We start from the raw sequence: 16,730 nt of genomic DNA on the forward strand, positions 1-16,730 counted from the left end.
CATGCAGGCCAAAGGGTAACACCTTATATTAGTACAGCCCTCCTGGTGTGACGAAGGCAGTTTTTTCTTTGGCAGCCTCCGTCAAGGGTACCTGCCAGTACCCTTTGGTGAGGTCCAAACCAGAAAACTATTAACTTTTTAATTAGTTAATCTACCCGAGGCATGGGATAGTCATTGAATCTGGCTTAGGAATTAAGACTACAGGGAGTGCATAATTATTAGGCAAGTTGTATTTTTGAGGATTCATTTTATTATTGAACAACAACCATGTTCTCAATGAACCCAAAAAACTCATTAATATCAAAGCTGAATATTTTTGGAAGTAGTTTTTAGTTTGTTTTTAGTTTTAGCTATTTTAGGGGGATATCTGTGTGTGCAGGTGACTATTACTGTGCATAATTATTCGGCAACTTAACAAAAAACAAATATATACCCATTTCAATTATTTATTTTTACCTGTGAAACCAATATAACATCTCAACATTCACAAATATACATTTCTGACATTCAAAAACAAAACAAAAACAAATCAGTGACCAATATAGCCAACTTTCTTTGCAAGGACACTCAAAAGCCTGCCATCCATGGATTCTGTCAGTGTTTTGATCTGTTCACCATCAACATTGCGTGCAGCAGCAACCACAGCCTCCCAGACACTGTTCAGAGAGGTGTACTGTTTTCCCTCCTTGTAAATCTCACATTTGATGATGGACCACAGGTTCTCAATGGGGTTCAGATTAGGTGAACAAGGAGGCCATGTCATTAGATTTTCTTCTTTTATACCCTTTCTTGCCAGCCACGCTGTGGAGTACTTGGACGCGTGTGATGGAGCATTGTCCTGCATGAAAATCATGTTTTTCTTGAAGGATGCAGACTTCTTCCTGTACCACTGCTTGAAGAAGGTGTCTTCCAGAAACTGGCAGTAGGACTGGGAGTTGAGCTTGACTCCATCCTCAACCCGAAAAGGCCCCATAAGCTCATCTTTGATGATACCAGCCCAAACCAGTACTCCACCTCCACCTTGCTGGCGTCTGAGTCGGACTGGAGCTCTCTGCCCTTTACCAATCCAGCCACGGGCCCATCCATCTGGCCCATCAAGACTCACTCTCATTTCATCAGTCCATAAAACCTTAGAAAAATCAGTCTTGAGATATTTCTTGGCCCAGTCTTGACGTTTCAGCTTGTGTGTCTTGTTCAGTGGTGGTCGTCTTTCAGCCTTTCTTACCTTGGCCATGTCTCTGAGTATTGCACACCTTGTGCTTTTGGGCACTCCAGTGATGTTGCAGCTCTGAAATATGGCCAAACTGGTGGCAAGTGGCATCTTGGCAGCTGCACGCTTGACTTTTCTCAGTTCATGGGCAGTTATTTTGCGCCTTGGTTTTTCCACACGCTTCTTGCGACCCTGTTGACTATTTTGAATGAAACGCTTGATTGTTCGATGATCACGCTTCAGAAGCTTTGCAATTTTAAGAGTGCTGCATCCCTCTGCAAGATATCTCACTATTTTTGACTTTTCTGAGCCTGTCAAGTCCTTCTTTTGACCCATTTTGCCAAAGGAAGTTGCCTAATAATTATGCACACCTGATATAGGGTGTTGATGTCATTAGACCACACCCCTTCTCATTACAGAGATGCACATCACCTAATATGCTTAATTGGTAGTAGGCTTTCGAGCCTATACAGCTTGGAGTAAGACAACATGCATAAAGAGGATGATGTGGTCAAAATACTAATTTGCCTAATAATTCTGCACTCCCTGTATAGGACTGACCCACTCACTTTTAGATTCCTCAATGATGTCTAGACGCAGCATGAGCTGCACTTCCTCCGAGATGGCTTTTCGCCGAGCCTCGGGCACCCGGTATGGCTTTAAGCTGACTTTTGCCTGAGGCTCAGTGACAATGTCATGTTGGATTATGGAAGTGCGTCCAGGGAGGTCTGAGAACACATCCGTGTTCCGACTAACGATCTCCCTGGTCTCCTGAGCCTGTTTAGAGGAGAGGCTGTCAGCAATTTCTATTGTGGCAACCGCTGCCCTTGCATCAGACAGAGGAGCCGGAACCTCTTACCCTAGAAAACCCGGTCACGAGCTGTCTTCCGTACAGGTTTCCCTATCCTTCCAAGGTTTTAGTAAATTAACATGGTAAACCTGCTCCGGCTTTCGCCTCCCCGGCTGGTGTACCTTGTAATTTATGTCTCCAATTTTTTCACGTACCTCGTAGGGCCCCTGCCACTTGGCTAGGAACTTACTGTCCATGGACGGCACCAGAACCAAAACCCGATCACCCGGGTTAAAGATCTGGACCCGGGCCTGCCGATTATAGAGCCGACTCTGGGCTCGCTGAGCGGCCTTCATATGCTCCTTGACAAGAGGACTCTATCCGCTGTTGCATCTTGGTAACATATTCAAGGACGCTTTTATGGGGAGTGGGTTTTTCCCACACCTCTTTGGCTACATCCAACAAACCACGAGGATGTCTGCCATATAGCAATTCGAAGGGTGAGAACCCAGTAGAGGCTTGGGGCACCTCTCGCACTGCGAACATGAGATAGGGCACAAGAAGGTCCCAATCCTTTCCATCTTTGGACACCACCCTTTTTAACATGGTTTTTAGAGTTTTGTTAAACCTTTCAACCAGTCCATCCGTTTGTGGATGGTACACGGACGTCCGTAACTGTTTAATACGCAGTAACTTACAGAGTTCCCTCATGACCTTGGACATAAAAGGGGTTCCTTGGTCAGTCAGGACCTCTTTAGGTAGCCCCACTTGGGAGAACATTTCCATTAGCTCTTTATCTATAAGTCTTGCCGATGTATGTCGCAGTGGCACTGCCTCCGGGTACCGAGTGGCGTAATCAAGGACAACCAAGATGTGTTGGTGTCCCCTAGCGGACTTCGGTACTGGGTCTACTAGGTCCATAGCGATTCACTCAAACGGTACCTCCATGATCGGGAGAGGTACCAAGGGACTGCGAAAAAGGAGCTGGGGGCTAGTTGCCTGGCAAGTCGGGCAAGACTTACAGAACTCGTCCACCTCTTTAAACACACTGGACCAGTAAAACCGTTGTAGTATCTGGTCCTGTGTTTCCTGCATTCCCTGATGACCCCCGTGAACATGCTGGTGGGCTAACTTTAACACGAGTTTGCGATAAGCCTGGGGCAAATGTTCAATGGATTCACCTCGCAGCTGATTTACCCGTTACAACATATCCTGATGAACCACAAAACGGGGGAACACCGACTCTGCCCCTGGTTGTTGTGGTTCACCATCTATTATTAGTACACTTTCCCATAAGGTTGGATCCCGGTGTTGTGCAGTACCAAAATTATCCCTGGAGACATTGAGGTCTGCCAGCTCAGGCCCCTGGCGGCAAGTCCTCCATGTCTCCCACCATTACACTTAGCAGGGTTGTTTCCCCCTCACCCCTACCGCTGGCCCTTCGGACTCAGGTTCCCAGGGTTCGGGTCTTCCCCCTGAGCTGGGCCACTCTTCTAGGGTTACCCCTGTCACATGGGTATCAGTCACTCTCGTAGCCGGCCACAGTGCCGGGAAGCTCAGGAAGTCTCTCCCTATTATAGGTTCATAGTGAAGGTTGGTTGCGACAGCCACCTCATGGGTCCACCTGCCGGAAACCGTGGACAGAGACACCAAAGCAGTGGGGTAGTCTTTTAAGTCTCCATGTATACACATGACTCCGACCTTACGGCCGGTGTACTCAGCGGAGCGTACCAGGGTTACCAGATTCCCTGAGTCCAATAGAGCCTCCGCTGAAGTGTCTCCCACCTCCACCTGGCACAGGTGGCTCAGAGACTCCGGAGCACCCACGGCACACAGTTTCCTGGCATATAATGATTGATGGAAGCCATAGTTCGTGTCCATGGGTTCCCACTGCTGTGGACAGTCCGCTCAAACATGGCCAGGCTCCCAACACCGCCAGCAGATTATTGGATCGGAGTCCACAGGGGTTACATCCTGGGCAGGTTTGGTGGGCACCAGTCACCGGGTCCGTGGTGGAGGGATACGGGATTTGAGTTCCCCCCTCCCAAAAGAACCCCCCTGTAAGTTACGGGTAGCCTCATAGCGTTCCACCAGGTTGACCATCTTCAGTGCATTACCTGGAGAGACCTGGCCAATCCATTGCTGGAGAGGGGGTAGCAGAGCGCTCCAGAACCTGTCTGCTAACAACCGATCCAGCATAGCAGTGGGGCTCAGCACGTCAGGTTGTAGCCACTTTTGCAACAGGTTGAGCAGGTTATAATACTGGGGTCTCACGGGCTCAGCCGGGTTGAACTCCCACTGATGCACTCGCTGGGCCCGTACCAGCACATTCACCCTCAGTCTTGCCAAAATCTCCCCCTTTACCTTTGGGTAGTCGGCGCTTGATCGTCCGGCAAATCGAAATACACCCACTGAGATTCTGACGCCAGGAAAGAAGCAACAACCTCAGCCCACTGGTCCTGGGGCAGCCTTTCCCTGGTGGCTACTTTCTCATACATCGCCAGTTAGGTCTCAATGTCATCTGTGGGTGTCATCTTAGGGATCGCTGCACGCACTGCTTTCCGGGCGTCATGGACGCGTCATGGACGCTTGGGGTTGCTCCTGCTGTTTGCAAAGCCATAACGTGTTGTAGCAGCAACTGGTTGGTTTCTTGCTGCTGCTTGTTAGCCTCTCGCTGCTGCAGGTTGGTCTCTCGCTGCTGCAAATTAGCCTCCATGAAGGCCTTCACAACAGCCTCCATTTTGTCGTGAGCCACAGGTTTGAATTTAGTTGGCCAAAAATGCAAACCAAAAATACTTCGGAGTTCATGCCAGCCTCACTGCGCTTGTCCCCTCCAAGCCATCAATTGTAGGGATTTGCTCTGGTAAGCAGGGTAAGCGGACGCAACACAGAGGCAAGACCACGGTTGAAAAACAAAAGTTCAGTGTTTATTCACACCACAACAAGCAGAAAAGGAAAAACAACACTTTACAGGGTCCTGGTGTTAATTCACGGAGCATGATTCCACAAATCACCTGGCAGTCCACAGCAGGCGGTTCTCATGCGTCTCTCAGCCTGGCAGCGTGGCGGGTCTCCTCAGCTCCCAAAACACAGAGATTCCACAGCTCCAGTATCACTTGGAGAATCAAACAACACCCAGCTAAGTTGCTGGCTGGGTTTTTAAACCCCAGCCCAAAACCTCGCCTGGACGTGGGGAACAGCCACCCACCCTGCTCTTTGGCTGCTCCCAATAAGAACCGGCCCGGATCGGCTTTACAGTCATAATAAGTACAACAGTGTCAGCGAGCACTAGCTGCCGCTGACACACAAAATTACCGGTTCTTATCTCACAGAGGCCAGGAACCTCGGTGACACGTACCTTCCGTCACTGACGGACCCCTGCGCCTTCCTACAGTAGCTAAACAGTAAAACTGAAACACTGACATCACCATTAAGGGATAACTAGTATGGTCAGTACTCCTTAATAGCACCTCCATGGTAATTGGTGTGGTCCCCAGTTATGTAAAGGTAGTATACTTATTAGATGAATGTCAGCAGAACCCACAGATTTCAGTAGGACCAGGCAACCATCTAATATGTGAGTGGATGTCCAGGCTATAACCCAATGGCAGATGGCAGGGGAAGGAATAGTTGGCTATGGTATAAGCAGTGTTGGACTGGGGTGCCTAGGGCCCACTGTAAAGCTGCGTGAGAATACTAACCACCCATAGAGTGGCAGCAGCAGCAAGATGCTACAGTATGATTATGGAGGCCCATGCAGTGACTTCGAGAGGACATGGCTAGCCTGACTATATATCTAAAAGTCATCTCAGCCACCCAATGTCTATAATAATATACTGGGTGCTTTGTTAAATAATGTGTCCAGGTTTTCATATCAACATAGGCTAGTCGAGACACTCTATGCTGCCTGTCTATATCTAATGATGTCAGTCTACTGTGCCATGTGCCACTTGTAAAAGGGTTAAGGGACTAGGGGCCAACTTTCCTCAGGGGCCCACCAGGGGATTCACCTGTTCCCCTGTGGGCCAGTCCGACCCTGGGTTTTGAAAGCATCTGCACACCCAGATGGCTAGTCTGGAGGAACAGCTATCTAAAATAGTTACCACCTATTCTGGTAATAGATAATAAATGTTGTGAGTGGGAAAACCCTTAAAGGGATTGTCCTATTTCAAGAGGAAACCGAGCAACCCTTGAAATCCACCTGCAATGATGAAGTGATAGGTATGTACCTTACAGGTCCTATAGCCCTTTCCAGTTCTCCAGGCTGAGCTCTATTTACCCGGCTGTAGTGGTGACATCAGGTCCACAACACATGACTTTTGCAGCCAATCACTGGCCTCTTCATAAGAACAGGTAAGTACTTATCACTTCTTTATTGCAGGAGATTCTCCAGAAAGCAGGCAAACCCTTTAAAGGTCTGCTCTCTTAACACAAATACAAGATATGTTTTATAAAAGCTCATTGAGAACAGGACTTGTGAGCAGATTACTTATATACCCCAAGTGAGCGGCCTTTCACATCTTGCAGAGGGAATTTGCCGTGTGTCACCTGGTGGTCCTTGGACTTGGATGAATGGAATGCACTTTGCCTCGTTAGCCGAGTATCATACATCTTTGTGCTCTTTGCTCCATGCGATAAGCCTGTTCTCACACACGAGTCCCCATATTACATAACCTGCTCTAATAATTCAGTCTATAATTATCACTAAGCAGAATAACATTGTTTGTGCAAATAGGGGATGTCCTAAATATATGCAGGAGGTTGGATTTTGGAATGATTTTTCGCATGAACATACATTGTGTTTCTTTTTAGTACATTTGTTTTTCCAATAATCATGTATCATTTATTGATATTATGGACAATGCCACCATTTTATTTACATAAATGTCCATGATATGCGTGGCGCTGTGAGGGATTATACAGTATAAGGGCTCAGGCAAACGGCCGTAGGAGTTTTGTGGTGGTCTGCAAATCAAGGATCCTGGCTGTGAGCATTCTGCCTTTTTTTCCCCCTGCCTAGAGAAAAGTTTTAGTCTTGTCCGCAAAATGGATAAGAATAGGACATGTTCTATTTTTTTGCATTTGCAGGGCTGCAAAATGGACATACGGGTGTGTGCATGAGGCCTAAACTTTTATTATAACCTCCTCTGCCCACTAGTTCTTTTTATTCTCAAAATTAAGAAAAACTGAAACTTTTCACAATGCAACTTGAAGAGTAACCATGGGGCCCCAAGTAGAACTTGAAATAGGGCTTTGCTCCACCATGACCATATTGAACAGCAACGGAGTACAGAAGATGAAAAGCTTATGATCAGTTTGCTCTCTACAGTGTGCGTTGTGTCTTTCCCTGATGCACAGGGATAATACACAGAACAGGGATAATGCACACAGTGATGTTACAGCTTAGAGATGTCATTCGGATTATGGTGTTACTGTACAGGAATCATGCCCACAGCTGTGTCACACTGGTGAGATAATGCACACAGTGATGTCACAGTAGGTGTGTTCCATCATCTATAGTCATTACTAATTGCACCTTACCTCTCACTCACCCTCTTAGTAGCTGCTAAGCCTATCATCCAGGTAGTTATTGAGTAATGAATTCATTGTGAAGGGTTTTCCGTGAGCAAAATAATTCAAAATTTTTCCGTGAGCAAAATATTGATGACTTATCCTCATATCTTCTCGGTGGGTGTCTAACCCCTGCCCATCAACTGTTTGAAGAGCGGAGCGCCGCTGCCTCATCCTAGGTCACTCAAATCAATGTACATGGGTCACATGGCACACTTGCAGCTCAGTCCCATTCAAGTGAATGGTCCTCGGCTGCAATACCAAGCACTGCCACTATACAATACGGTGCCCAAAGGAGCGGCACGGCCTCTTCAAACAGCTGATCGGCTAGGGTGTCGGGAGTCAGACCCCCACTGATGAGATATTGATGACCTATTCTGAGAATACAGTAGAGAATACCACAGCACTCAATTCAGATGCTTATTTTAAGTAATTTTATTGTATAACCCCTTAAAGACCGTGACTTTTTCCATTTTGGATTTTTCCTCCCCACGTTCCAATAGTCATAACTTTTTAATTTTTCCGCTCACATAGTTATATAAGGGCTTATTTTTTGCAGGGCAAGATGCATTTTTTTTTTTGCACAATTTAATTTACCATGTCTTGTATTAGAAAATGGGAAAAAAATTATTTGTGTGGCAAAATTGAAACAGAATTCCGGCAAGGTTTTTGGGGTTTTGACATCACTGCAGTCACAATGTGCTAAAAATGACCTGACATCCTTATTCCGTGGCTAAATACTAATGCGGCAATACTAAACTTGAATAAAAAAAATTGTTTTACTACTTTAAAAAAAATAAAAGCCTTTGGAAAAATCAAAATTTTCTTTGCATCATTATATTCTGACAACAATTACTTTTTTACATCTTGGTCTATAGAGCTTTGTGAGTCCTTTTTTATGGTAGTTTTTATTGGTACCATTTTTGTAGTATGTAAGACTTTTTGATCACCGTTATTCAATTTTTCGTGGGGACAAGATGACAAGAAAAATGGCAATTAGCTTCCTTAGCGGCCTAGTACATAGGATCTTTTGATCCCCTCTCCTATTTACCCTAATAAAGATCTATTAGGGTGAATAGGATTTTTACACTCTCCATTCTGAGCTATGCCTCATGCATAGCTCAACATGGAGAAAGCCATGACAGGCCGGATAGCTTTAGTAGCGTCCAGGCTGCCATGGCAACCGATCGGAGCCCCATGATTTTACTGCTGGGGCTCCGATTAGAAGGAAGAGGGAGCCACATCCCTCTGTCTTCACTCACAGGTGCCGCGATCAGCATTGATTGCTGCACCTGAGAGGCCAAATGAAAGGGGCGGCGTGATCACCACTTCCTGTCAGTGCAGGCGGGTGCGAGCTATATGATATAGCTAGCACCCGCCATGTATGGAGCAAGCCCACTGCAGAGACCCGCTCAATACACATGCAGACGCATAATGCCATATACAGTTGCAAGAAAAAGTATGTGAACCCTTTGGAATGATATGGATTTCTGCATAAATTGGTCATAAAATGTGATCTGATCTTCATCTAAGTCACAACAATAGACAATCACAGTCTGCTTAAACTGATAAACACACAAATAATTAAATGTTACCATGTTTTTATTGAACACACCATGTAAACATTCACAGTGCAGGTGGAAAAAGTATATGAACCCCTAGACTAATGACATCTCCAAGAGCTAATTGGAGTGAGGTGTCAGCCAACTGAAGTCCAATCAATGAGATGAGATTGGAGGTGTTGGTTACAGCTGCCCTGCCCTATAAAAAAAACACACACCAGTTCTGGGTTTGCTTTTCACAAGAAGCATTGCCTGATGTGAATGATGCCTCGCACAAAAGAGCTCTCAGAAGACCTACGATTAAGAATTGTTGACTTGCATTAAGCTGGAAAGGGTTATAAAGGTATCTCCAAAAGTATTGCTGTTCATCAGTCCACGGTAAGACAAATTGTCTATAAATAGAGAAAGTTCAGCACTGCTGCTAGTCTCCCTACGAGTGTCCGTCCTGTAAAGATGACTGCAAGAGCACAGCGCAGACTGCTCAATGAGGTGAAGAAGAATCCTAGAGTGTCAACTAAAGACTTACAAAAGTCTCTGGCATATGCTAACATCCCTGTTAGCGAATCTATGATATGTAAAACACTAAAGAAGAATGGATTTCATGGGAGGATACAACAGAGGAAGCCACTGCTGCAAAAAAAAAAAAAAACATTGCTGCACGTTTACAGTTTGCACAAGAGAACCTGAATGTTCCACAGCAGTACTGGCAAAATATTCTGTGGACAGATGAAACCAAAGTTGAGTTCTTTGGAAGAAACACACAACACTATGTGTGTAGAAAAAGAGGCACAGCACACCAACATCAAAACCTCATCCCAACTATGAAGTATGGTAGTGGGGGCATCATGGTTTGGGCTGCTTTGCTGCGTTAGGGCCTGGAAGGATTGCTATCATCAAAGGAAAAATGAATTCCCAAGTTTATCAAGACATTTTTCAGGAGAACTTAAGGCCATCTGTCCACCAGCTGAAGCTCAACAGAAGATGGGTGTTGCAACAGGACAACGACCCAAAGCATAGAAGTAAATCAACAACAGAATGGCTTAAACAGAAGAAAATACGCCTTCTGAAGTGGCCCAGTCAGAGTCCTGACCTCAACCCGATTGAGATTCTGTGGCATGACCTCAAGAAAGCGATTCACACCAGACATCCCAAGAATATTGCTGAACTGAAACAGTTCTGTAAAGAGGAATGGTCAAGAATTACTCCTGACCGTTGTGCACGTCTGATCTGCAACTACAGGAAATGTTTGGTTGAAGTTATTGCTGCCAAAGGAGGTTCAACCAGTTATTAAATCCAAGGATTCACATACTTTTTCCACCTACACTGTGAATGTTTACATGGTGTGTTCAATAAAAACAATGGTAACATTTAATTATTTGTGTGTTTTTAGTTTAAGCAGTCTGTGATTGTCTATTGTTGTGACTTAGATGAAGGTCAGATCACATTTTATGACCAATTTGTGCAGAAATCCATATAATTCCAAAGGGTTCACATACTTTTTATTGCAACTGTATATATGGCGCTATAGGTTAAGGGGATATCCAGTTATATAAGTACAGGCAAGGCCAATGTTTCGGTCCACCAGGACCTTGATCATGGCCTATTAGCCATAACCTAGGTGCAAGTTTACTGGATATCAGCGTCCCGAGCACCTAGCTTATGGCTCATAGACAGTGATCAAGGTCTCGGTGGACCCAAACATTGGCCTTGCCTGTACTCCTATAACTGGATATACAATAAAATAACATAAATGAAGTATCTGAATGGAGGGCCTTGGTATTCTCTACTGTGTTCTGGGACAATCACCCGACCACTGATCACCAGAACGCCTACAGATGTGGAGTGCGAACCATTTCTTCTCCTGTCCGGAGAATAGGTCATCAATAATGTGCCCAAAGTGGAATCAGATATTGGAGGCCTTGTTCTCTTATACTTCCAGTATGATTATCCCTTAGTTATAGGGTTACATAGGGTTACATCGCGCTATTGAAATCACAAGTAATGATAGTGAATGTAGTCGCCGTCACAATGCAACACTAATCACTATCATTATTTGCTATGTAGCAGGCGACATTGTAGTTTTATGTTGTACAGCCACATGTTGCCATGTAGTTCTAACCTCAATATGCTTGTCTATTTAACAAATTGCTATAGCTTTTTGCTAGATAGTAAATACATTTACTGTATTCTGCTTTGGCAATTAGTAATTTTCTCCAAGCCAGAGAACCGATGCAGAACAAGAATTCCCTTTTCAAGGGTAAAAAAACTGGATGGCAGATCTAATTCTGTATGGTCTCAGATCAGCACTATCTCAGCCTTACAAATAAATCTTTATGTCAGAATTAAATACACTCTGGAAAGGCCATTTCAGCTCTTTTGTAAGATTTTTTTCAGTTGTGTGCAGTGATGGATATCTTTCGATGCTGGGTGATAGCTGCAGACAGTAATTTACAAAAGGCTGCAATGCAATTAATTGTAAAAAAGTGTTTTTTTTTATATCCAGTTTTAGTGGCATCGGGTGTGCATACAGTATAATCATGAATGCAAAGAAAAAAGACGGCTAAACAGCGCAGATACATTGATGAAATTTATTTCATTTTCTGACATCAAAGTAATTGTCACTGCAAAATGATGCAGACTTTTAAATGTGCCTTGTAGATGTCAGAACAGTTTCCAAAACACAAGACTTTGTCGCACAGTAAATCAATGCACAGTATTTTACAAGAGTTAATGACACATCACATCTGCATTTCAGTAATATGGGAATTATGGACCAAAAAAAACCCTAAAATGGAATGAAACACAAAAAAGACAAATCTAGAGGTTAAAAGGTAAAGTAAGGGCTCATGCACACTTGAATGGGTCGGCAATCCGGGAGATGTGGTGCGGGTCGGAAGTTTTCTGTCCGTACCTCCGCACCGCAAAAAAGTAGTGCATGCATACTTTTTTGCGGTGCGGACTGTCGGATGCAGATCGCAGACCCCATTCAAGTGAATAGGTCTGCGATCCGCATTCGGCGGCCCCACGGTCGGTGCCCGTGCATTGCGGACTGCAATTTGCGGTCCGCAGCATGGGCCCAGCCAGCACACGGTCATGTGCATGAGCCCTAAAGTTTTAGAAAAACTGTAGAAAAACATGCATCTGAAAAAAGTATGACAGCCCATGCATGGGAGATCATTTAGATGGTACATAGCTATTTGCACGCATTCCTTGGTCACCTTTATATAGGTATGGCCTATAATTGTGTCTGCATTTGAGAATGAAGTGGTTTCTACTGATGCACTTCTGCATGTGAGGAAAATTGGCTTCTACCCCACAGGATTTCGTTTTTTGGCCTTCCTCTGGATCAACTTGCAGGATAACAGGCTGAACTGGATGGACAGATGTATTTTTTCAGCCTGATAAACTATGTTACTATGTTGCCATGTTATAAACTATGACATGTCAACTGGATTACTATTAGATGATTAAAATGTTTTCTAAAAACTGAAGGAGGGGTGCCGTTCTCCATAATGGATGGAAGGGTGGTCACTCTCTATTGATAGAGAGCCCAAAGGGAGATATGGAAGGGACAGAATGCTTAAATCTTCTATTGCTTCTGTACCTCCTATTCGCTATGTCCTATTCATCTCCATGGGGAGTGAATTCACATGGTACAGCCCTGACAGCATGGCCACAACCTCGATTTTACACAGGCCGACACATAAGGCAATTATTGAGAATTAACTGTTTGTTCTGAATAAATGTCTGCTCATTACAGAAAGTAAAACCTGCATTTATATGTAGCAGCCACCTCTACTGTATGGGGATGACCGATCGCTAGAGTGATCACTCATCCCTATACACATTCGTTGTTTCTGGACAGGAGGTCTCTGTTTAGTCAGGAACGCTCCTTCTCGATAATTGTCTCTATCATTGTCCTTAAGCTAAGTGACATTAACTTAGTGCTCATTATAAATGCTGCATTATGTAGAGTAGGAGCATACACAATGGACGTAAGATCATGTTGCAAAAAGGGGAGCCAAGCCTTATTGGTGAACACTCTGATTTGCTACTTCTTGTGACCTATAATACTTCCTAAGTACCAAACTACCACGCAAACTGGTCCCCTCCTTACTCCCAAATGAAATGAGGTGCACTTTTGGGTTATGCTTTGTGTAGCAGCCAAATTCTTATTTTGGTATCTAAAATATGCACTTAAAAGTGTTATTGAGTAGTAGGCCTCCCATTCTACAGCAGACATGTAAGCACCTATGGTTAGCTCACTTTTTCACCAGTAGACATACAATATGCAATGATAGCACATTGGAGACTACAGTCAGAGGCGTACCCACATTGTGACATGTCACTATCACTGTCTGTCGGTGTAAAGTGTCAGTGCACTAGACATCAAAAGCTTTTGTAGCCAACTGCAAACACAGGGGCAGATTGATTATTCCAAATTGAACCAAATCGATCAAATGGAGCCAGAATTCTTCTACACATGCTGTGCACCACATTTACTATGTGTTTTAGACAAGGGGCATGACTTAGTGGAAAAGTGTGTGGTTTAGCAGACAGGGATGTGCTTTAGGAGGTGAGGTGTGCCAAAATTTTAGGCAAAATAAGCCAAGCAATATATGATATAAAGTAAGTGGCTAACAATGCACCACATTTTTCATATAGCGTGAGCCACTATGATAATGTTGGTGCATCTTTAGACTGGTCTACATTTGCCCTAAATACTAGATTGGATTAGTTAATCCGCCCTAATTTGGGCATGCATCATAATTTAAGATCCACTGTTGACATCTATCCTGACAAAAAAGCCCTAGAGGTTATTTTCAGCCTACTATTACATTATTGGCAATGTAAACAAGATCATTTTAGTTTCTTCTATAGTGAATTGAGGATTGATTTTCACGGTGGTTTTCAGTTTTATTCACCTGATTTCCACATTAACAAAAACCCTGGGAATCGTGTAGGCTAGCAATGTACTATCCAAATATCTTTCATGGAAAAGGGGCATTTAAAGTATCACATTTTCAGATGCATTTTTGATTATTTTCACTTTTACATTATTTTATCCACCAATGTTTGGTTAGAATTATTTACACAGATTTTTTTCTATTCCTAGGTAGCAGTCCAGCTGCCGTTAGTAACTGGTTTGGTATCCCCAAAACAATCAAAATGAGTGATCCAGTTCATAACAAGTTTCCCTCCTCCTCTGTAAACCACAGATTTCAATTTAGAATAACCATTTATTTATAAAGTTGAGCAAATAGCCAAATACAAGTTTGCTTGTCATCAACATTTAACGCCCTCTTCTTTCTATACCCGTGCTTATGGCAAATTATACATCCTTATATACACACATAAACAAATCAATTCAAAAGAAACGAGTCACAAATGCCAGTGCTTGATTAACATTGAACAACATTGGAAATATTCTTTGGATGTGCAGGCTGTACCCACAAAGTAACCCCCCCCCCCCCCCCCCCTCCCTAAGAAATAAATTAACAACAAAAAAATCCATAAAATGTACATACATACATACAAATGACTTATTTTTGGTTTGATAACAATACCTTCGTCAGTACAAGGTATAGGGATCTGGCAGTGTTTAAAACACACGACAATGTCTGCAAAGATTATTCTTTATACACCCTGCACAGTCAAGAGAAAAAAAAAACATCTCTCCATCATTTCATCTCGGCAGACAAATAAAAAGATTGTAACATGAAACTTTGGTTGTTTTAAAACAGACTATATACAGGGATTATTAAAATTCCATCATAAATTAAGCAGAGATTACACAACCAAAAATCAAACTGAAATATCAACATTTACAGCTAATTGAAAAGGAACATAAAGTGTTTGTATTACATTGATTTCCTTTTTTTTTGTTTTACCCTGTAAAAAAAATGCAATATCCAACACAAAGTGTCTTTGTTTGAAAGCAAAACCAGACATGAAAATCTTCATTGCATTAAGTTGCAACCTGTCCTGACCCAACCCCTTCTAATCCTACGGGCAAAATCATAAAAGAACGGGAAAACAGAGAAACATAACCATAACATAAAATAGGTATCAAATAAATACGGGTTATAAAGCATTTGAATGTAGGTTAACATTTACCAAACTAGTAAGTTCTGTCTTATCACATAGACTTTCTATACAACATTACCCTAAAGATTTCTTATACTATGAGGTATTTGAAGGAATTGGTAAGAGGACTGCACGGCCTACATCCAGGCAATAGGTACTCAAAGCGATTGGCCAGGCGCTGCGAGAGAGCATGAAAAGAGACTGCCAACAGCTAGGACTAGCTAAAACTTTGGTTCATCAGCTAAAAGAGTGAAAAATAAAAATCCTTTGGTATCGAAAAAATGTTCATTGCATGGTTGCACTGCAAAAGCACCACGGTGAAGAACAAATCCATTATCAGTATTATTATTATTATTTAATTAGTGGCCTTTCTTAGAGGCTGAGGTATTCAAAGACATACAAGGTGTGATAGAAGAGGTCAACAGCGGTTTAACACTTTGGTATAAGCAAGGCACTCGTCCTATGAGTTTACAAAGTCTGCAACATTTTTGCCTAAAGCTTTGTTTTTTTCTAGTATATTGGTTTGGTGTGTCTTTTGTTTTCCCAGAAGGCATCAGATGACCTCTAATGAGCAATGATCATGGTCTGGCTTACAGAAGGTTAGTCAACCATCAACAGTTGCTGTGGATGAACTTGAATTTTAAAGAACTTTATGCCAACAACAGCAGGAGGGCTGATGATTGCCTGTCCTGCATAAGGAAAGGAGTGGACAGGTTAACTTTTAAAATGGATGGGGCAGCAAATAAACAATTAAGGAAAAGTTCATTTTGGAGAATCCACAGACATGGTTAGTCTATTTCACTTTTTTGGTGTTTTAAAATGTCAATTTCCATCAATTCTGTGTTTTAGTTTTTTAAAGGGAAAATAGATGAGCCAGACCATGATCACGATAGGCCATCTGGTCTCTCTGCTATTGAGTCCATCAGTCTCAAGGGTGCTTTACAACACCTCTGACCCTGAAGGGGTTAATTATAATATTTATGAAAAAAAAAAAGAGTTATATTTCTCAAAGGTCAGGGGTTACGGGTCAGGAGTCAGAGAAAGGTCGCCGAGTGCCTTTGGCAGACGAAGGCCGTGCAAGAAAAAAATCTTTGGTATTCTTTGGTATCATCAATGTGATTAAAATCACGAAATGGAAATTGAGTGAGGTAGCATCTTTGGTTCACACTATAAATAGTCGATCTTTACACTTTTATTTTTTTTTGTAATTTTTACACACGGAAGCGGCTATTTCTTTGCTTCTTTGTCCTTTTAGGAAATTGTTACCAAACGTATTGTAAAGCTAACCACACCACAATAGACCAGAAGGTCAGTACAATGAAATCAGCCTGACCTCTGTGATAGGAAATTGAATGCACCATAAACGCTAATTAGGCAACACAGCCAAAGTACTTTCTCTTTGTTTGCTAAATGCATAGTTTTTACTTTTTTTAACATTGATCTGGTGTTTAAAAAAAATTCTGTTGAGTGGACTTGTCCTAAGACTCTTTGGTATACAAAAGAATGCAAA

The sequence above is a fragment of the Bufo gargarizans genome, chromosome 2, assembly GCF_014858855.1.
Source record: "Bufo gargarizans isolate SCDJY-AF-19 chromosome 2, ASM1485885v1, whole genome shotgun sequence".
In the NCBI taxonomy this organism is placed as follows: domain Eukaryota; kingdom Metazoa; phylum Chordata; class Amphibia; order Anura; family Bufonidae; genus Bufo; species Bufo gargarizans.